Below are 23,536 nucleotides of genomic sequence, written 5' to 3'. Positions count from 1 at the left end.
GAGAAGGATCAATGCAAAGACAAAAGAATGGGTGAAACAAGTAGACATAGTACATGAGAAGTGCCACAAGAGGGATTTGAGACAACGGTAGTAGCGTGTGTTGCGCCATGTCCGGTAGTACCGCTCCGAGGAGTGGTAGTACCAGCGACACAGTAGTACCGCACTAGCAGGGCGGTAGTACCGGACGCACGGTAGTACCGCACCTGAAGAGCGGTAGTACCGCACGGTTGCAGATCCGTAATGGCCATGGAGATCTGAGCACAACCGTGTCAACACGCGGTACTACGGTCGATCAAATCCATCACGGGACAACTAAAGCAAGTACCATCATGATAACCCACAAGTATAGGGGATCGCAACAGTTTTCGAGGGTAGAGTATTCAACCCAAATTTATTGATTCGACACAAGGGGAGCCAAAGAATATTCTCAAGTATTAGCAGCTGAGTTGTCAATTCAACCACACCTGGAAACTTAATATCTGTAGAAAAGTGTTTGGTAGCAAAGTAATATGATAGTAGTGGTAACGGTAGCAAAAGGCAACGGTAGCAAAAGTAATGTTTTTGGTATTGTGTAGTGATGATAGCAATAGCAACGGAAAAGTGAATAAGCGAAGAACAATATGTGGAAAGCTCGTAGGCAATGGATCAATGATGGAGAATTATGCCGGATGCGGTTCATCATGTAACAGTCATAACCTAGGGTGACACAGAACTAGCTCCAGTTCATCAATGTAATGTAGGCATGTATTCTGAATACAGTCATACGTGCTTATGGAAAAGAACTTGCATGACATCTTTTGTCCTACCCCCCCGCGGCAGCGGGGTCCTTACGGAAACTAAGGGATATTAAGGCCTCCTTTTAATAGAGTACCGGAACAAAGCATTAACACATATGAATACATGAACTCCTCAAACTACGGTCATCACCGGTAAGTATCCCGATTATTGTCACTTCAGGGTTAACGGATCATAACACATAATAGGTGACTATAGACTTGCAAGATAGGATCAAGAACTCTCATATATTGATGAACACATAATAGGTTCAGATCTGAAATCATGGCACTCGGGCCCTAGTGACAGGCATTAAGCATAGCAAAGTCATAGCAACAACAATCTCAGAACATAGTGGATACTAGGGATCAAACCCTAACAAAACTAACTCGATTACATGATAGATCCCATCCAACCCATCACAGTCCAACAAGCCTAAGATGGAATTACTCACGCACGGCGGTGAGCATCATGAAATTGGTGATGGAGGATGGTTGATGATGACGATGGCGACGGATTCCCCTCTCCGGAGCCCCGAACAGACTCCAGATCAGCCCCCCCGAGAGGTTTTAGGGCTTGGCGGCGGCTCCGTATCGTAAAATGTGATGATTTCTTCTCTCTGGTTTTTTTCTCCCCGAAAGCAAATATATAGAGTTGGTCTTGAGGTCGGAGGAGCTCCAGGGGGCCCACGAGGTAGGGGGCGCGCCCTAGGGGGGCAGGCGTGCCCCCCACCCTCGTGGATAGGTGGTGGGCTCCCTGGCCTTCATCTTTTGCAAGGATTTTTATTATTTCCGAAAAGGTGTTCCGTGAAGTTTCAGGTCATTCCGAGAACTTTTGTTTCTGCACATAAATAACACCATGGTAATTGAAAGTGCGTTATATCGACTAGAGGGGGGGGTGAATAGGCGATTTTTATGAATTCTTCACTAAGGAATTTGCAGGTGAGGAAATTCCTTAGCGAAGAACTACTAGCAGCGGAATACGTACTCAAAAGTAAACATAACAGAACACAAGCATAGTCATCATGATGAAATGAAGACAAGCACAGAGTACAGAAAGCGTAAACACAGGATAACACAGGATGAAGACAAACAGACTGAAGAAACTGAACTAAGGAAATTGAGAAAGTCTTCAGTCAAAGTCTTCAAACACAGATACGAACAAGCACTCAACACAGTTATGAGGAAATGAAAGAGTTGAGGAAATAGAACCAGTGAGCTTGGTGAAGACAATGATTTGGTAGACCAGTTCCAACTGCTATCTCAGTTGTACATCTGGTTGGAGCGGCTAGGTATTTAAACGTGAGGACACACAGTCCCAGACACACAGTCCCGGACACACAGTCCTCACCGTATTCTCCTTGAGCTAAGGTCACACAGACCTCGCCCAATCACTCGTGGTAAGTCTTCAGGTGACTTCCGAACCTTCACAAACTTGGTCAATCGGCGATCCACAATTCCTCTTGGATGCTCTAGACCTTGACGCCTAACCGTCTGGAAGAAGCACAGTCTTCAAAGGTAACAAGTGTCGGATCCACGCAGGATCAATCTCTTCAGTGATGCTCAATCACTTGGGGTTTGTAGGTGTTTGGGTTTGGGTTTTCCTCACTTGATGATTTTCACTCAAAGTCCTCGGAGGATGGGATGCTCTCAAATGACAAGTGTCAGTTTCTCTCGGAGCATCCAACCAGCTAGTGGTTGTAGGGGGCGGCTATTTATAGCCTAGGGAGCAGCCCGACATGATAAGACATAAATGCCCTTCAATGATATGACCGTTAGGTGGGTAGATATTTTGGGACAGCTGGCGCATAGCACAGCAACAGTCAGAAATTTGAGTATCAAATTCCTCAGGGCTATCATGTTCCTCACTATGTAGGTAATCCGCACTGGCGAATTCCTAACTCCGTAGTCAGAACAAATTCCTCAGAGACCAGAAGAACTTCGTCTCTGTCACTGAAGAATATGATTGAACTGTATGAGATTTCCAATGGCTTTGCTCGAAGGGATTGGTAGGTGTAGGATTTTGAGTTGAGCATCACATGGAAATTTTTCCTTAGTATTTCCTCGACCCCCTTTAACAGTATGGTGTTTCCTATGACTCAAGAAAGAGAAAATGAAACTACAAAAACAAAAGTCTTCACGCTTTATGTTCCTCGAATGAATACCAAGTCTTCAGGATTGCACCAATTTCTTCACTTTCAAAGTCTTTAGAAAGTCTTCAGAAATCCAAAGTCTTTAGTAGAAGAACTTCATTTTTAGGGGTCGACTTTCTCTATAAATATCAAACTCCTCATAGTCTTATAGACCTGTGTACACTCATAAACACATTAGTCCTTTAACCTATAAGTCTTCAATACACCAAAATCACTAAGGGGCACTAGATGCACTTACAATCTCCCCCTTTTTGGTGATTGATGACAATATAGGTTAAGTTTTCAACGGGGATAAACATATGAAGTGTAAATACTGATATTGAGGAATTTGATTGCAAGATATAGAAGAACTCCCCCTGAAGATGTGCATGATGAGGAATTTGCTTTTGAAGCATTGCACACTTGAAGAGTAGAATCATGGAGATCTCCCTCTATATCTTGTAATTCATACACGCATTTGACATATCAATAATGAAGAATTTGGAATGCATGATGAAATATGGTGACTGATGTAATTCAGCATGCGTGCATTAACATATATGAGAAATAAGCATGCAGAAAAACACAACAAAAGTATCAGAGCACCATCGAGTTTAAGTTTACAACTCAATCCAATAAAGTTTTAGAAGAACGAGAGTTGTAACTTAGCAAAAAAACGCCCATATAGACATACCCGCTTGAAGACTAACTCAAAATTCCCCCCCCCTTTGTCATCAATGACCAAAAGGATCAAAAATGAGGACTAACGCCCCTGAAGAATATCAAGTTGATGAAGGAGCGCCAGCGTTGTTGGGGCCGTTTGTCGTGGAAGGGCCTACTGCAGTGTCATCCAAGTCTTCATGCTCGTCGGTGTCGCGCGATGAAGAATAGGAGCTGGAAACCAAAGGAGGAACCTTGACCTTCTTGTATTTCTTCGGTGGAGGTGCAGACCAGTCAAAATCTTCCTTGAGACCCATTTTCTTGAGATCTTCTTCACCATACAGATGTGATAGAATGGCCCAGGTGCGACCGAAGACTTCATGGTGGTAGTAATGGTTTTTCTTCACTGCATTGTGTGTAGCAGTCATGTTGTGAAGAAATGAACCAAACTGACGCTTAACCCATTTATGGTTTCGATCCACCTTCTGGTGAAGACTAAGCAGCAGCTCACGGTTAGTCATCACACGAGGAGCAGTGGCTTGAGGAGTAGACTTGGGTGCATTGGCAGCAGAGTCATGTGTGGCAGAGTCATCATTGGAGGAATAAGATGCAGCTTTGCGAAACTGACCATCCAATGGATGAATGCCTTCATTAATGACTGCAGGGGCCTTGCCCTTTTCATCAGTTGAAGTAAAAGCCTGCTTGAGGACTTCAATCGGGGGCAGATAGCTAAGGTGATTTTGAAAATCAGCCTTGTAGTTGAGTGAAGACCTTGTCCCGAGGAATCTCATAATCCAAGGTGCATAAGGTTTCAGCTCAAACGGAGAAAGTGCAACATTTGCCAGAGTCCTCATGAAGAAATCGTGATAGTTGATAGGAATGCTATGTATGATGTTGAATAGCAGATTCTTCATGATGCCAACTATTTCCTCATCAGATGAGTCATGGCCTTTGATGGGACTCATTGTCCTCGTCAGAATGCGATAGACAGTCCGAGGCACATATAGTAATTCCTTCACGAGGAATTTGGTTCGTGGCGCCTGACCTGGATTCAAAGGCTTCATCAGAACTTGCATGTAGTTATTTGTAAGCTCAGGTTCACTGTAGATGCAACGAGCAGCTTGAAGGGGAGGACTGAGTGGTAAAACACGAAGCAATTCAGTAGCTGGTGCCGTGTAGTGAGTGTTTTCAGACATCCAGTCCAGCACCCATGAATTCACATCTTCAGAATCTCCTGTGATGTGCAGCATCGCATAAAATTGAAGAATGAGTTCTTCATTCCAATCACAAATATCAGTGCAGAAATTTAATAGTCCAGCGTCGTGAAGAACACTGAGGACTGGCACGAAGCACGACAGAGATTCCATATGCACGTGAGGAATGTGCTCATGGTAGAAGATTTTGTCTTTGTTGAACATCACCGAGGAATAGAAATTAGCCTGGCTAGAAGTCCAGAAACGCCTTTTCCTAATGCGAGCAGAGTCATAGGGGTTGTAGTCTGTGAAGAATACGTGCTCGCTGAAGAAATCATCAGCCTTGAATTTTTGCTTCCTGGAGAATGGATCCTTTGGCTTGGGTAGAGGAGTGTCAGTGAGTTGCATCATAACCTTAGGAATCGCAATATCAGGTTCTTCAGGCTGAGGAATTTCTGGTTTCTCTTCAGTGGCAGTATGCGTCTTCAGATGTTCAGCAGCAGCAGTTTCTTCAGCACTAGTGGCTGGAATTTCTTCACGTACAGACGAAGTGGGGTGGGTTTCTTCAGAGCCCATTTGAACAGTTGGTACAGGGGACTGAGGTATTTGCTGTAAAGGTGTGAACAATGGAGAGTTCGGATGCTGACTTTCCCAAAAGTCATCTTCATCTTCCATTTCTTGAACGCTGGCCTCTTCAGCAGTAAACTGAGGCATAGGCGAGGAGATAACTGGTGTTGAAGGGATTGTATCCACTTCAATTTCTTCATCCATCTGCTCCGACGAAGTAGCAGAGGGATTCTCTTCATCGGATTCACTTGGAATCACATATTCTTCATCAAAAGGAACAAGGTCCTTTGATGGCATGGTTGAGATAGGAACAACATCAATGGGGTTTGCAAATGAGCTAGTCAATGGTTTCATCTTCTTTTGAGCTGAAGAATCTGATGCAGTTGATGCCTTCCTTTTCTTCACAGCTGCACGCTCTGTAGCCTTGGTCTTCTTCACATCTGATGCAGATGGAAGGATCGGAGTTGGTGTAGGCGCAGGAGGAGCAGAGGAATCTGGTTGATTTTCTTCAGGCACAACTGATGCAGTTGCCCTGACTTCTTCATTTTCTTCAGGCGCACCACTAGTGGATGCCCTGGCAATTTCTTCAGTGGCTGGAATGCAGTCATCAGCCCTGGAACTCACATTTTCTTCAGTAGCCTTAAATTCATCAGCGGTGCTGGCATGTTCTTCAGTTGGCTGAGCAGATGCTTCAGCCTGAGGAATTTCCTGTTGCGATGGAGCTGCAACATTTGAGGTGAACTTCTCAGTCAGTTTAACAAACCTGACCTTGGCTCCTTGCCAATCAGCATAGTAGGCTTTGAAGTCATCGCTGAGGGTTTTGATTTCATACTGGATTTTTACAAGTTCATCAGTTGTCATAGTGACAACGTTGTTCTTCAAAAATTTCTCCTTCTTATATTGCGTTTTCTTGATCTTCCTGGCCTTCTCATATTTCCATTTTTCTTCTTGGATGAAATGGGTCAGCATGTGACTTTGGCCAGGAGTCAATTTGAAATCAGGCATAGGAGTGTTTGGGTCCTTGTGCGAGAGATCAATATAGTCGAGGATCAACCTTGGATCCAAAAGCAGTGGCACATTTGTGCCTTTGGCTCTAGCGGCCCTGACTTGCCTATCTCTGATGATCTCAGCAAGTTCTTCATCATCAGCTTCGTCTTCTTCAGACGACACTTGGAAGGCGACCTGCTTCTTCTGAGGACTAGGGCGAGGACCTCGTCCAGCAGTGGCCTTTGTCTTCAGCAGAGAGGGTCCCGTTGAAGAATTGGGTGCAGCTGAGGAACTAGCTGAAGCTCCTGAGGCAATAGAGATGCCTGTAGTCCTTTGGCATGTGGCAAGATGCACAAGTGCAGAGGACTTTGTCGGAGAAGCTGAGGACTTTGGAGGAGCTGAGGATTTTGGAGGAGCAGGAGCCGCATGAGGAATTGGCCTTGAGGGCTTTGAAGATTCTGGCCGTAAGGGCATTGCCGAGGAACTTGGCCTTGAGGGCACTGAAGGTGAAGCACTTGGCTTACGTGCAGGATTCTTTGCCATAGATTTCTTCGGCTTGACAGAGGCCTCAGTGGCAGCAGCAGCAGTAGAGTCTTCATTGAATTTCCTCACTGCTTCTTTTGCTTGTTTGGCCAACTTGGCCTGGCGCTTGGCCCATTCTCCAGGAAAGTCCTCACCGCGCTTGACGATGGTGGGATCCGCTTCTTGGCCAGGTGCCAATGGAGGTCTTGAGCATGGAGGGGTAACAACGAATTTCTTCATGTATTTGGGAGTAACATATCTGTACTCCCTCCCACTACAAAAAAGACACATCCGTGACATTTTGGGCCGAACGAAATTTTTTTCTGTCATACATATGACACTTCTATGACGATAATTGTGAAAAAACCCGGTATCATCATAGATGTGGTGGGCTCCTACTTCTATGACAAAAAATCATGACAGAAAATGGGCTTTTCGTCCTGGGTGGGCCGGAGACGCAGCTGCATGGCATTCTTTGGGCCGTCCATGATGGAAAAACCAGGGTAGAAGCGAGGGGGAGGAAAATTTCGGGGAGTTCCCGGTTACGGTGGGAGGTCGGGGGCCGAGCGATGCGCGTTTCTCTCGTACACGTACGCGCGTGCGTGCGAGGCATTGGCTCTAACTGAACCCGAGTGAGGCGTTGGGCTCTAACTGAACCCGAGCGATTGCACTGTAGGCTACGCGTTACTGAACCCGAGCGATCGATCGATGGCTGTTAACTGAACCCGATCGAGCGATTCCTTGGCTACTGCTACTAACTGAAGCCGATCGATGGGATGAATAGTGAGCGTTGTGGGGGGGGGGGGGGTGGATGAACAGTGAGCGGTGGCATTGCCTCTGGATGAATAGGACCCCGTGGTGTGGTGGAGGGCTGGATGAACAGTAGACGGTGGAGGGGTGCCCGTGGAGGGGTGGATGAACAGGACCCAGTGGTGTGGAGGGCAGGATGAACAGTAGACGGTGGAGGGGTGCCCATGGAGGGGTGGTTGAACAGGACCCCGTGGTGTGGAGGGCTGGATGAACAGTAGACGGTGGAGGGGTGGTTGAACAGTAGCCGGTGGAGTAGCGCGCGGTGGAGGCTGGATGAACATGAGCCCGTGGAGGCTGGAGGAGGTCGACGGTGGATGAACAGTAGCTCGTGGAGGTTGGAGGGGGTCGACGGTGGAGATGAACAGTATCCCGTGGAGTCTCGTTTTGCGGTACGCCACACCCCTCCCGATGAACAGGACCCCCGTTTCGACTGTAGCACTCCAACACAAGTTCGTTTCCTCCGTTTTGCGGTACACCACACCCCTCCCGATCAACAGGACCCCCATCTCGACCGTAGGAGGTCCGTTTCCTCCGTTTTGCGGTACGCCACACCCCTCCCGATCAATAGGACCCCTGTTTCGACCGTAGGAGGTCCGTTTCCTCCGTTTTGCGGTACGCCACACCCCTCCCGATCAACGGGACCCCCGTTTCGACCGTAGGAGGTCCGTTTCCTCCGTTGTGCGGTACGCCAGGCCTCTTTTCCATCGCCTCTTCCGTCCAAGCCCTCCCGATGAACACGACCACGCATTCCGTTCTGACCCATGAACACGACGACGGCGCTGTTTCTCCATTCCGACCCAGTCATGTACACGATCCCTCGCCGTACGTATGCGCGAGTAGGCGTTTGGGACCCCGCCCCTATGTACACATACATGGCCGTATTTTCTTTCTTGCACCCTGGCCGCCTCTACTACGACACGTGCGTGCCTCTACATCCACCAGTATATATGTACGTACACGTTCGCGACCAGAATGACAACGCTACGTACGCTTCGACCAGGTGGGTCCCGACTGTCAGGCACTTCCTTGCGTGCGAAGGTGTAGCTGGTGGGTCCCAGCAGTCAGGGAGGAAATGTTTTTTCGCGAAATACGGTGGCCCGTTGAAAGCACAAGTGCTCCCTAGGTGGTTTTGATAATTGATGATAACATATCTCTTGTTGGACTAACACTTCTATCTAGCATGTTTCAGATAAGTTCAACAATGGAGTGGCATGGACTAAAGGTTGTGGGAACTCCTTCTAGATGCTAAGGACAAGAGATTGGCTAAAGCTTCAAGCTCAAGACCCTTCACTTTTACATTTTAGTGATCCAAGATCACATTGAGTCCATAGGAAAAGCCAATACTATTAAGGAGGGATGAGGTGTTGCTTAATGAGCCTCTTGCTTCATGTGCTTAGTGATATGCTCCAAAAACCCTCAACTACTTTCCCATATCCACATATGACCTAAACTCTAAGCCAAACTCGGTCCTACCGATTCTTCCTATCCGGCGCACCGAGTTTCACTTGTCATTAGCCACTGCCAAACCCTAGCAATTCGGTTCTACCGATAAGGATCTCGGTCCCACCGAGATGGGGTTGCAAACTCTCTGTTTCCCTTTCGTAACTTTTCGGTCCCACCGAAAGAGCGAATCGGTCCCACCGAGATTGCAATGTAAACTCAGTGTTTCCCCTTTGCAACTTTTCGGCCTCACCGAGTTCCACTCGGTCTCACCGAAAGAGCAAATCGGTCCCACCGAGTTTGCCTGACCAACTCTCTGGTTAGCTAATTACCAAATTCAGTCTCACCGAGTTTGTGTAATCGGTCTCACCGAGATTACGTTATGCCCAAACCCTAACCGAATCGGTCCTACCGAGTTGCATGTCAGTCCCACCGAAATTCCTAACGGTCACTAGGTTTACTATTTCGGTCAGACCGAGTTTTTTGATTCGGTCCCACCGAGATTGGAAAACTGTGTAATGGTTGGATTTTGTGTGGAGGCTATATATATACCCCTCCACCTCTTTCTCATTCAGTGAGAGAGCCATCAGAACACACACATCATTCCAACTCATATGTTCTGAGAGAGAACCACCTACTCATGTGTTGAGACCAAGACATTCCATTCCTACCATATGAATCTTGATCTCTAGCCTTCCCAAGTTGCTTTCCACTCAAATCTTCTTTCCACCAAATCCAAATCCTATGAGAGAGAGTTGAGTGTTGGGGAGACTATCATTTGAAGCACAAGAGCAAGGAGTTCATTACCAACACACCATTTGTTACTTCTTGGAGAGTGGTGTCTCCTAGATTGGCTAGGTGTCACTTGGGAGCCTCCGACAAGATTGTGGAGTTGAACCAAGGAGTTTGTAAGGGCAAGGAGATCGCCTACTTCGTGAAGATCTACCGCTAGTGAGGCAAGTCCTTCGTGGGCGATGGCCATGGTGGGATAGACAAGGTTGCTTCTTCGTGGACCCTTTGTGGGTGGTTGCTTCTTCGTGGACCCTTCGTGGGTGGAGCCCTTCGTGGACTCGCGCAACCGTTGCCCTTGGGTGGAGCCCTGTGTGGACTCGCGCAACCGTTACCCTTCGTGGGTTGAAGTCTCCATCAACGTGGATGTAGGATAGCACCACCTATCCGAACCACGGAAAAAACATCCGTGTCTCCAATTGCGTTTGATCTCTCCAAATCCTTCCCTTTACATTCTTGCAAGTTGCATGCTTTACATTCCGCTGCTCATATACTCTTTGCATGCTTGCTTGATATGTATTGTGTGTATTGAAATTGTGCCTAAACTCCACTTGAACCGAAAAGGATTAAAAATTGCAACTTTAGCACGAAGTGTCTAATCACCCCCCTTAGACACATCTACTTCTAGATCCTACACCCGTCTGGTGGGTCCCTGCTGTCAGGTGGAGGAATCATTATTTTCCGTGTAATAAGGAGGCACTTCCTTGCTGCCGCCGTGGACCCAGCTGTCAGCCTCTCCACACAGTCCACGTCCGATGGAAGTCGTTCCTTGACCACGTTGACCACGCCGCGCCGAGAGCACCTGGGCGGTGGACGACGGTGAGGCCTAGGAAGGGGACGACGGGGAGCCGGGGAAGACGCGACAGTGGAAGCCCCCGCGCGCGCGGAGAGGAGTACAAGGGTTCACTGGTTCGGCTGTGGTGTGAGGCTGCTGTCGCCGCAGGGATGGCCAGCGGTGGTAATAGTAGGGGGCGGTGAGGCCGCCGCGGCAGCACAGCCGGCCACAGGAGGCAGGAGCATGCGGCACGACCGGCGCTGCTTTGGGCGGCTGGAGCAAGAAGACCAGAGGTTGAAGAAGCACTACGGCCGTTGGATGGACATCGTACGGTTAATGGAGCTAGAATCGTTCATATTGACTAAGTTGACAAAGCCCTTCGTCCCCGTCAACTTAGTAGGCCCACAAGTCAGCCTCCCACCAAGGTGGGTCCCAGCTAGCCGGGGGAGTATTCATTTTTTTGTGCATAATAAGGAGGCACTTCTGGTGGGTCCGAGCTGATAGCGGGGGGAACGTTTTTTTCGCGAAATATGGTGGCCCGTCCGGTGGGTCCCAGCAGTCAGGGGGAAACGATTTTTTTCGCAAAATACTGGTGGCCCGTCCGGTGGGTCCCTGCTGTCAGGTGGAGGAATAATTATTTTGCACGTAATAAGGAGGCACTTCCTTGCTGCGGCCGTGGACCCAGCTTTCAGCCTCTCCACGTACAGTCCATGTCCGATGGAAGCCGTTCCTTGACCACGTTGACCACGCCACGCCGAGCGCACCAGGGCGGTGGACGACGGCAAGGCCTAGGAAGGGGACGAAGCGGAGCCGGGGAAGACGCGGTAGTGGATGCCCACGCGTAGAGGAGTACGAGGGCACTGGTTCACTGCGGTGTGAGGCTGCCGTCGCCGCAGAGTAACAGGGGGTGTGGGTGAGTAGAGGGATGGCCTGGCCAGCGGTGGGAGTAGTAGGGGGCGGTGAGGCCTCCGCCGCATCGCAGCCGGCCACGGGAAATAGGAGCACGAGGCACGACCGGCGCTGGTTTGGGCGGCTGGAGCAAGAAGACCAGAGGTTGAAGAAGCACTACGGCCGTTGGATGGACATCGTACGGTCACTGGAGCTAGAATCATGCATTATTGACTAAGTTGACAAAGCCCTCCGTCCCCGTCAACTTAGTAGGCCCACAAGTCAGCCTGCCACTATACTGGGTCCCAGCTAACAGGGGGAGTATTCATTTTTTTATGTGTAATAAGGAGGCACTTCCTTGCGTGCGAAGATATAGCTGGTGGGTCCGAGCTATCAGCGGCGGTAACGTTTTTTTCGCGAAATATAGAGGCCCTTTCGGTGGGTCCCTGATGTCAGGTGGAGGAATCATTATTTTGCGCGTAATAAGGAGGCATTTCCTTGCGTGTGGCCGTGGACCCAGCTGTCGGCCTCTCCACGTACATTCCACTTCAGATGCATGTCGGTCGTTGACCACGTTGACCAGGCCGCGCCGAGAGCACCAGGGCGGTGGACGACGGCGAGGCCTAGGAAGGGAACGACACGGAGGCAGGGAAGACTCGGCAGTTGTTTCCCATGCGGAGGGGAGTACGACTGTACGAGGGTTTACTGGTTCGTCTGCCATCGCCGGAGAATAACAGCAAGTGTGGGTGAGTAGAGGGATGGCTAGGCCAGCGATGGAAGTACGGTGGGGCGGTGAGGCCTGCGCGGCAGCAGAGCCGGCCACGGGAAGGAGGGAGCAGGCAGTCGCACCGGTGCCTGTTTGAGCGGCTAGAGCAGGAAGAGCAGAGATTGAAGAAGCACGACGGCCGTTGGATGGACATCCAACAGTCACTGCTTGTGTGTCAACCTTTTTTTAGGAAAGCCTCAAATCTGTGGAAAACAACATACAGGCCATCTGCCATTATTTCTAATAATTTTCAGCCCATTTTCTAATTCTTAAGGTTTTTTTTGGAGCCCATATTCTTTTTGTTAGCATTACAGCCCAAATTGTGGCCACAGTTAAAAAATTATACGAAATTTTGCATATTTCGGTGCGGTCCGAACTGTTTTTAATCCCAAAATTTCGACTCACATTAAAACTGATTTTAAAAATAAATGTATATCAATATAAAATCCAACAAATTCTCCATGCATAAAAATTAATGTAATTTAAAATCTTGAAATGAAAAAAAAAGATATTTGAAACTAATTGTCGGTTTGATGTGTTTTAAAAATGTACAGTCCATTTCTCATTACTGATGGGCCATTTTCTCGGCTAGCCGAATGAAAGCTCTCCTCGACTTGAAAGATTTGTAGCCCAACAGGCCTGACAAAGCGACTTACTTGGCAAATCACAAAAAAACTGGGCTGTGGCCGTGGACCTAGCTATCAGCCTCTCCACGTACAGTACTCTTCCAATGGAAGTTGTTCCTTAACCACGTTGACCACGCCGCGCGGAGAGCACCACGGCGGTGGACGACGGCGAGGCCTAGGAAGGGGACGAAGCGGAGCCGGGGAAGACGCGACAATGGAAGCCCGCGCGGAGAGGAGTACGAGGGTTCACTGGTTCGGCTACGGTGTGAGGCTGCCGTCGCCGCAGGGCCTGGCCATCGGTGGGAATAGTAGGGGGCGGTGAGGCCTCCGCGGCAGCATAGCCGGCCACGGGAGGCAGGAGCATGCGGCACGACCGGCGGTGCTTTGGGCGGCTGGAGCAAGAAGACCAGAGGTTGAAGAAGCACTACGCCCGTTGGATGGACATCGTACGGTCACTAGAGCTAGAATCGTTCATATTGACTAAGTTGACAAAGCCCTCCGTCCCCATCAACTTTGTTGGCCCACAAGTCATACTCCCACTATGGTGGGTCCCAGCTAGCTGGGGGGTATTCATTTTTGTGTGCGTAATAAGGAGGCACTTCCTTGCGTGCGAAGATATAGCTGGTGGGTCCGACATGTCAGCGGGGGGAACGTTTTTTTCATAGAATACAGAGGCCCTTCCGGTGGGTCCCAGCTGTCAGGTCCTCGCAAAAAAAGGGAAAGAAAATCAAAGACTTGGGAAGGCGTACAGAACAAGCTAGTGTACCAGTAAAGAGACGTTGCCGAGTTTTAGAAAAAAGAAAGACGTGCTCCTGTAGCTGGTTCGAATCCAAACCTAGACTATGACTATATATGGTGCTATGCTACTCTGTAAGTAGTGAAACTGACATATCCAACGTTCGCTTCTCCTCTTCTCTACTTACTCTGCCTAGCATTAGAAGCTCTGGCTGTAGCAACCATGTCCGCTGGCTGCTCGTCCACCTGCTCATCAGCAGGCAACAACCAGATATGCGCTAAGTCGCAACCCGTACCATCGCCTGTGGGTCCCATCACACACTCGCCAGCACGCGCACCGCAGCCGATTGCTCATCGCAACCCGCCGCCGTTGGTGTGGTGCCACTACTGAAAATCACACAGAGTCATCCGTCACGTCTCAACCACAATCCGCAACCCTGGCCGAGTCTTCTACAAATGCCCGAATCATGGGGTAATAATATGTTTGAGTGTTGTTTTGCTGCTTTCAGTTGCTGACTTTTTTAATAGTTTGGTTGATGATCTACCAATTTGATTCGTGCAGAAAAGGGAAGATTCGTGTGATTTGTATTTTTGGGAAGTTGCTGATGTGGGGGAATGCAACTACGCTGATTATTTGGTTAGCTGAGGAATCCCAATACCAGCAGGTTGGGGTGTTGGACAAGTAACTGAAGGAACGGCAGAAGAGAAAGATGCGGAGCAGAAGGTTAAAGATGTAGTTCCTCTGATCATGGCCAAGCAACAGCTGCTGAACGGCCTTGACAGCAATGAGGAGATGAAAGAGCTTGTGAAGATAATGGGCAAAATCGATGTGCTCTGTAGGATGATTGTCTCTTTATTTGCAGTGTATGTAGCACTCGTGATGTATTCAGTGGCTACGACATGAGCACTTTGCTGAAACTAGTAATGAATAAAACCTGTGTAGCAGGCTGGGCGTAGTGTTTTGAACATCTAATGATTTCTATTAAAGGAAATCAGGGGGTATCCCCTTTTGCTAATATAAATAAATAAATAGCAGAGGCCCTGTCGGGTCAGCTTTGTTGTCATTCAAAGACGTCGAGCAAATTGTAGTCCAACAACAAACTATGTCATCAAATTCAAGTTTCACAGCCAAATATGAGTACAACTAAACAACAATGTCATCATGTTTTAGTTGTCATACAATCACCAAACACAAATCAGCATACATAACAAGTGATGTTCTCACAGCAAAATACTAAACAACATGTTCATCAGGTTTCAGTTGTCATAGCAAACACAATTTCACATAGTAGATAAAAAAACGTCTTCTGACAGGCAAATACGACAAAAGCAATGTAATCATCATCCGCAGCAGCAGCGTCAACATCTTCGCCATGTGTATCAATCTGAATCGTAATTCCCCACGGTGTCATCTTCTTCTTCGTCCTCAACGTCCTCGAACGTTGGCTTCTTCTTGATCAAATCTTGTATGTCCACAGCACGACAGGCAATCTTTTCGCCGGTGTCATTGACGTGATGGTTCTCAAAGATATTAGGAACATCTGTGTTTTCTTGTACATCAGGAGCAGTGTAAGCATCATCTTGTTGTGCAACTTCATTAAACAAATTTCTCTGCTCAAACCTTTGCAATACTCTCCAGTCATCGCTACATGCAAATGTGTCTTCCAAGAAAAATATCTGTGTTGCTTGATTTTCCAAAATAAAAGGCTCGTTGGTCTGGTATGCCGCCTTGACATTGATGGATTTGAAATAATCATCAGCTTTGGGTTTTGCGATCCTGGAAAACAGGTTATACCAACGACAGCACAACAGAACCACACACCGATGATCCTCGAAACTGGAGATATACTACAACTGAACAATGTCTGTTATGTTAGCATACATTTCAGTTGTCTCTTTGTCATACGTATCCGTGCTCATGATGGCACTTTTTTGTGTCTTCCTGCCTTTGTCTCATGCAAGGGTGTTGTAGCGCACATCTTCAACAACACAAGATTCATAATGTCTTACCCGAGTATCAGGACCCATTGCTAGTGAGTAAAGGGCATCATCAACTGCCTGCCCATCCTCCCGCATCTTCTTAACCTATGGTTAGAAAATAGACAAACCGATCATCTTATGTACTCAATATATTAAAAAAACTGACAGTGCACTTCAAAAGCTTACATGGTTCTTGAACCATTTCGCAAATCCTGCCATAACCAGTTTGTCAATGTTTCTTGGATTTTGCAGCAGTAACTCCTCTTTGTAGATGCTGCACAACATAGTGATCGCGTCAAACATCTAAATATATAAGAATGTGCTGCAAGTTTGGTAGATTACGATGTATAAGCTGCAGTACTGCACTTACTTGATATAAGGTAGTATCTCAGGACAGTTATTCAACACATACCAAACCATTTTGTCCAAATCTTTAGGTTTGTCCTCTTGTCGACTCTTCCCTGTAACTCGAACAGAATAATCGAAAACATTGAGCCCGGGATTGTCTTCACCCACCTCTTTGCTAAGCTGATCAGCTATTTCAATGTATTTTGAGCAGAATGTCAACGCTTCTGTAGCAATGTAGGCCTCTGCAATGCAACCCTCGGGTCTAGCTCTGTTCCTAACATAGTCCTTGAAAGTGCCTAGCCGCCTTTCAATAGGGTACATCCAGCCATACTGTACTGGACCTCTAAGTAGTGCCTCATCAGGTAGATGAACAGCCAAATGCACCATCACATCAAAGAGGGCTGGAGGATATATCTTCTCAAGGTCGCATAAGATAGTTGGTATCTTGTCTCTAAGACGCTCCAAAGCATCTATCCTGATATTCCTACTGCAGAGTTCCCTGAAGAATTGTCCCAACTCTGCAACTGCTCTGTATAAGTCAGGGCGGCCCAATCCTCTAAGGATAACAGGTAAAACCCTTTGAAGTAGGACGTGGCAGTCATGAGTTTTCAACCCTTGTACCTTGTTTCCATCTGCACTAACTCTCCTTTCAGGGTTGGAAGCAAATCCATGTGGGAATCTCACACGTGACAGGACCTCGCAGAATTCTTTTCTTTTTACCTTGTCCAAGACGTACACAGCTGGTGCCATATCCCGTGGTTTACCTTCATCTTGCACCCGCAAATCCTGTTTGATACCCAGGTGTGTCAAATCAATCCTAGATTTTAAGGTATCTTTCGTCTTGCCTTCAATATTAAGAAGTGTGCCGATAATGCTATCACATATATTTTTCTCGATGTGCATCACATCAAGATTATGCCGCAGATCCAAATCTTTCCAATACTCCAAGTCCCACAAAGTGGACCTGCGGGTAAACAATAATATCTCTTCTGCCCTGCCACGCTTCCTTTTCCCGCTACCATTATCAGGATGGTTTCCTGGTGTAATATGCCTGACCTTCTCTAATTCCACTTGCAACTCATCGGCGGTGAGCCTCTTTGGAGCATCACGGTTTCCATGCTTTTCATTGAACACATGTCTTCGGTATTTTCTAGGAAGCGTCTTGTCCTTGGCAAGGAAATGGCGGTGTCCAATGTAACAGATCTTGCTAAGTATTGTGTATGATAGCGGATTCCTGTCACAGCGAACACATGCATTGTAACCATGTGTCGTTCACCCTGAAATAGTGCCCAAAGCCGGATAATCATGGATGCACCAAATTATAACAGCACGCAGAAAGAAATCAGCTGGTGGGCTGCTATATAGGTCTCGAGTGAGAACACACTTCCATAGCTGTTGAAGTTCCTCCACAAGAGGCTCCATGAACAAATCAAAATCCTTTCCATGACTTTTTGGACCTGGGATGAGCAAGGCCATCATGTATTTTGATTCTTTGGTGCAGACATTTGGAGGCATCTTGTAAGGGATAGCAAGCACTGGCCACATGCTATATGTGGCGCTCTGGTGGCCAAATGGGTTAAATCCATCTGAAGCTAAGCCAAGTCTAATGTTTCTTGGGTCAGCAGCAAACTCTTTGTGTTTATCATTGAAGCTTTTCCACTCACTACCATGAGATGGATGGCTCATTACATTCTGATCTCTGTACTCCTGGTTCCTAGAATGCCACAATACATACTCTCTTGTTTCAGCATCATGAAACAACCTCTGCAATCTTGGTGTAATTGGAAAATGTCTCAGAACATTATGAGGAATCCTCTTCACAGCATCACCATCTTTCCATCTTGATGATTTGCATTTCGGGCATTCACTTAAGTTGGCATAATCCTTCCGGAACAGAACACAATTATTCTTACAAATATGGATCATATCATATCCAATTCCAACTGCACGAAGGAAATTCTTCATTTTACTGTAGGTGTGTGGCAGCTCAGACACATCTGGGAAAGATTCGCGGAAAGCAGCCAACATCGCATTGAATGATTTGTTGGTCATCCGCTCAGATGTCTTCACTTGAAGAAAGGTGACCATAGCTGAGAATATTGACAGCTTATTTCCTGGGGTGACAGCAACGTTGCATTGTTCCAACATGCGGGCCCACCATTTTTATTCTGCAGGTGAAAGTTCACGGAATGCACGAGCATTTCGTAGCATTGTTTCAATGTTGGTTAAACTCACTGGCTCCGCCACCACTACCACCACCTCCTCCTCTTCCACCTGAGCATCAGGCAGATCAAGATGGTGATCTGCTGCTTCCACGTAGTCAATAACATTGATGTTCACAGCTTCACCATGATGAACCCACCTAGTATATGTGACCGACATCCCATACAAGTGTAGATGATTTTGCATAGTTGACTGGGGTCTTGTAAGAGAATTCATACAACTGCTACACGGGCAGAGCACATCTGATTTCGGACCACCGTACTCAGCTCTGATAAAGTTCATGAAGTTTTCAACCCCCTCGACATATACAGCGGAGAATCTTCGAGCAGAAGTTATCCAATTCCTGTCCATCTGTTAGACATACAAATTAGTTCTTCTACTAGATATTACAGGAAAAACATATATGCTTTTTTATGAAGTCCAGGAAAAAAATACCTAGGTCGATATCTAAAGCTATGGCAAGATATTTGGACGAGCAGATCTAAGTAACGAAATATATGTAAAGCTAATTCAGCAAATAGATTTGAGTGCCAAATTATGGCAGGCTGTTTCAGCAGTCAATGAGGCCGAGCACACAGCCATCGAACTATCGAAGGCCATCGCAACAACAAAGATCGAGTATAAAACGGTGTAGAGCTATTTCACCTAACAGATTGGCTACTAGACCATGGCAATCTACGTCACAATAAATATATGGCAGGATATTTTAGCAACTAATCGGCCTTGGCATGCCATCTCAGCTAAGAAGATTGAGTGCAGAACAGGGCAAGGAAGCTTCTTAAGCAGAGCATATTGACAGTAAACTACTTCGGCAAATAGTGAGATTAACAGCGTCCATCAGCTAACATTCAGCGCTACACCGACATGAACGGGGCCTCAGTCTAGAATGCGCATACCGTGGGAGAAGCTGACCACCGTGCGTCTCCACACGAACGCCGCCAGCGGTGGCGGCGCTGACCGCCGTGCGCCTCCACAAGAACGTAGCCAGAGGTGGCGGCGCGGCTAGAGGACGACAGTCTACGAGAGCGTACTGTGGGAGCGAGAGGATCGCCGAACCACAGCGTCGACGTATTGGCGCGGCGGGGAGGGCGGCCTTGGCGGAGCGAATGGAGTGGAGGGGGACAGGGGGGAGGGGGTTTGGGGAATATTATTGGCTAGTTGGCCGAAGGGCGGTTGAATCGGATTTGGGGGGAATTTTTGGGTGTGTGTGTGGGGGGGGGGAGGATTTTCGCGCGGTGGGCGGGGGGAGTTTGGCGCATGGTCGGTTTCTCCAAGTGCAGTCCCATGTGTCAGTGAAGAGGCAAGCCAAAGCGCGTTCCGTTTGCGTGAGCCGTGTGCAGGACGGAACGTGCGTGGGGTGCAATGCGACTGCGACAGGAGTGCTGTGAGTGTACCACATTTTTTCCTTTTAAACTAGGTGCTTCGCTCCCACAAAAAAATATGTTGCTTCGCGCGATCCATCGATACTACTACTAGTAATCCGGTAATCCCGACTAAAACGGCGCGGCCGGGTCTTTTCCCATGCAATATGCTAGGAGGTTGGCTTAGTTGGGTTTTTTAGGATGAGTAATGCTAGACCTACGTAATCCCAGTTACGTAATTAACGTAATGTGAAACATGTGAGCTGTTGATTGTAGATTGGGGGGAGGGAGGGGCCCACCACCATGAAAATCAGGGGAGGAGAGAGAGAGAGGCAATTTACGTTAACCCTTTCGTAGGTTCCCGTAGATGTAGAAAGATGTGTCCGATCCTGCAATATAGGCCGTCCGATCTATATCTAACGGATAGGAAGGAAACCATGACAATTTACCCGCACTCCTCTCCACATTTGCAGAGAAGGCTTTCCCTCGTCCATCTTTTCTCCCACAAGATCTTGATCTTCCGTGCAACGCACGGGCATCTTGCTAGTACTCCTACAATATGTATATTATTGTGAAAGTTCATATACACCGGCCGAGATTAATGCAAACACACCAGATTTTCATTACATTTCGAACTTTTATAGGACAAAAAAATAAAAGAAACCTGACCCTAAACCTATTCTACGGCAGCGACCGACGTCCTCCATCTGTGATCTCCATGTATGGGGGCGGGGTTCAAGACCCGTGAAGTGAAGGTGCGGTCTCCGGTGAGGAAAAGTAGAACACGGGAGACGGACCGGCCAGTTGGCACACCATGCCCTGCCGCCTCCCATGCCCTACTCATCCTCGGAGGAGTCCCCGACCTCGGCGGTGCCGGACGTTGGACGGCGGCAAGTAGGACGCATGGCTGACGGTGCTCCTGTCGTCGGCCGCCAGCGTGGCCACCGCTTGTGTGGCGACTTCAGCGAGGGCGGCGACCTCAAGCTCCATCCCCGAAGACAAGCTCTCCCGCAGAGCGTTCACGCTTGTGGTCATGGCGGATGTGGTTCCAGGTAGGAGGACGATGCGCTATGGTGTGGAGGTTAGCTGGGCGTTGCCGCTTTAAGTAGCGCATTCCAATGAGGCCAAGCGTCCGGGTGCGTCATTAAGTTGCCGGAGTTGTTCCTCGGGCACCGAGCCTCTTAATGACGACATATGAACAGACGACATGAATGCGGGCAGCTGGCGCCGGCTGGGAACGCACCACGCGACGACATGAGGGACGAGGGTTTTGGTGTGCCAGGGTAGTCAGCTGCGGTCGTGGCAACATTGGAGATGCCCTTTGCTCACATGCGATCCCCGCATGTCATTGAAAAAGCAAGACGACCTGGCATGGTCTCAGGTCCAGAGGATGCAGTTGGCCGCGCTACACCACTCCGTGGACGCGTCGCGGCGCCTCGTGCATCCTCGACGAGCCGGGTGTTGGGGTGTGTTTGGATTGTGGCCAAAGTGCACCTTGCCAAAATTTCGGTCATGACCAAAAGATTGGTCTTTGTTTGGATGGTTGCCATTTTTTTGGCATGCCAATGAACTCTAGCCAACTCTAGTTCATTTTACTTGCCAATGTTGGCCAAATCATGGGCAACCAATACCTCAACCAAAATTTTGGTCATGACCCAAAGATTGGTCTTTGTTTGGATGGTTGCCATTTCTTTGGCATGCCAATGAACTCTAGCCAACTCAAGTTCATTTTTCTTGCCAATGTCGGCCAAATCATGGGCATCCAATACCTCAACCAAAATTTTGGCTACCCAATGCTTTGATGGGGCAACCTTGGGCACAAACCAAACATACCGTTGGTCGTGCCACAGCACTAACGCCACCCTCGGCAAACTGAAACCGACCGTGTCTAGCGATGATATGAGCGTGTCACTCACCGCGGTCGCCGTGTCCAGAGGCGGTGCTGGAGCTGCGCCCCGTTGTTGGCCCCAACGACCCACATGAACGGTTGTCGGTGGCGAGGAGGTTGTGGGCCAGCTCCTCCATTGGACTAGTCTGCGCTACGTCGTCTCGACGGGTGTGCCCCACATGTCTATTTCCCTGCTTTCCCGGCCATATTCGAGCGTCAGTGCTCCGAGTTGCGCATTAGGCCTTTCACTATGTAGGCCAAGTGAGACAACTTATTGTTTATTTGAGCCGTTCAAGTATAATCATGTTGCGTTTGCTTATTTCTCATTCCTCTCCAACCCTCTTCTCCATTGATCATGTCGCCCTCCAGTCGAGTCCATCCTCCCGCATGCCTCATTTGAACATTCCGCCGAGTATCATTCGCATGTACCCACCCTAGTCCTCTTTCAATAGATCTCCGGACCCCGAGATGAAATCAAGAGGGAACGAGTGGGCACATGATACCTAAGGAGGATTCAAAATTTTGAACCGGTGATCATAGCATCCGCAAATCATATATAAAGGGTATTCAATGTTCGTTTCGTTTTTGAACGTACAATATACTCCCTCCTATCCTTTCTACTCCCCCTTCCATCTATATTGGGCCTAATGCATTTTTCAAGACCGCCTTTGACTATTGACAAGATTAATAGTACATGACATGTATAATGCGAAAATTATATCATTGGAAGCTCCTTTCACATACGAATTTGATGGTATGCTTTATTTAAGTTGCATGTCATATATTATTGCTCTACCTTTTGGTCAAAGTTAGCCTCGAAAACGCATTAGGCCCTATACAGATTTAAGGAGGGAGTAGTTTACATATAAGTTTTATGTGTAGTCAAAGTATATCTACTTTGATAAAAAAGGTATCAACATTCAACAACGCCCAATCAATATTGTTAGATTTGTACGTACTCCTAGATTTGTACTCGAGATGGTTTCCAATTTGACTATTGACAAGATTAATAGTACATGAGATGTATAATGTGAAAATTATATCATTGGAAACTCCTTTCACATACGAATTTGACCGTATGCTTTGTGTAAGTTGCATGTCATATATTATTACTCTAACATTTGGTCAAAGTTAGCCTTGAAAAATGCATTAGACCATGTATGCTTTGTGTGAGTTGCATGTCATATATTATTACTCTAACATTTGTGTAAGTTGCATGTCATATACTATTACTCTAACATTTGGTCAAAGTAGTATAGTGGAAGTCGATCCTATGACGTAGGTATCCCTGCCTTACCCTCCCTTTCGGTCACTTACTGGCGGACCCCATGCTTGCTAGGCCCCGCATGTCAGTTACTCAGTGGGTTCGGCCACGTCAGGGGATCCTCATCCATAGTATACTCCCTCTGTTTTTATTTACTCCGCATAAAATGGAGGGAGTGGTGGTATAATAAATGACGCGGGCGGGGGAGGGGGAGGGACGTCGGTTTGCTCTCAACTGCGGTCCCACAAGCAAGTGAAAATGCAAGACGAAGCGCGTTCCATTCGGTGGGCGACGTGGAGGGTCCAGCATGCCGGGCCGCAACGCGAACGCGACAAGAGTGATGTACAGTCAAAACCGATTGACCGGTCATCACCGGAACCACTATTCACACCAGAACCTTCGCTGCTCGGCCTACACCAGCCACTGCCCTAAAACCACACCAAATCTCCAGCCCATGCCCCCACCTTTCGATCCCCTAGCCCGCATCAAGCGCCCCCTAGTTCACCGGAAAGCCATGGTGTGCCGCAAGATGACTTACTAAAAGATGCTGACGCCAGAGCGCCACGCAGAAATCGCAGTGGCGGTCCGCGCCACAGACCTCCGTTCCCAAGCTCGCTTTGCGGCGGGCCAATCCCCGAGTTCTCTGGAGCCAAGCTATGAGGAGGAGGAAGCCGATCCAATGTTCATGGCGGAGGTCGCGGCGCAGAAGGCCCCCGATGGGTATGAGACGATGGATGTCGACTTCGTGTCGGCGTCCGAGTCCCGCATGGTGCAGGCGGACCAGCGGTTCAACATGGCGATACTAAAGG

Source organism: Triticum urartu, chromosome 2A (assembly GCF_056163025.1).
Source record: "Triticum urartu cultivar PI428250 chromosome 2A, HENAU_Tu73, whole genome shotgun sequence".
Lineage (NCBI taxonomy): Eukaryota > Viridiplantae > Streptophyta > Magnoliopsida > Poales > Poaceae > Triticum > Triticum urartu.
Note: the sequence above shows the minus strand (reverse complement) of the source record.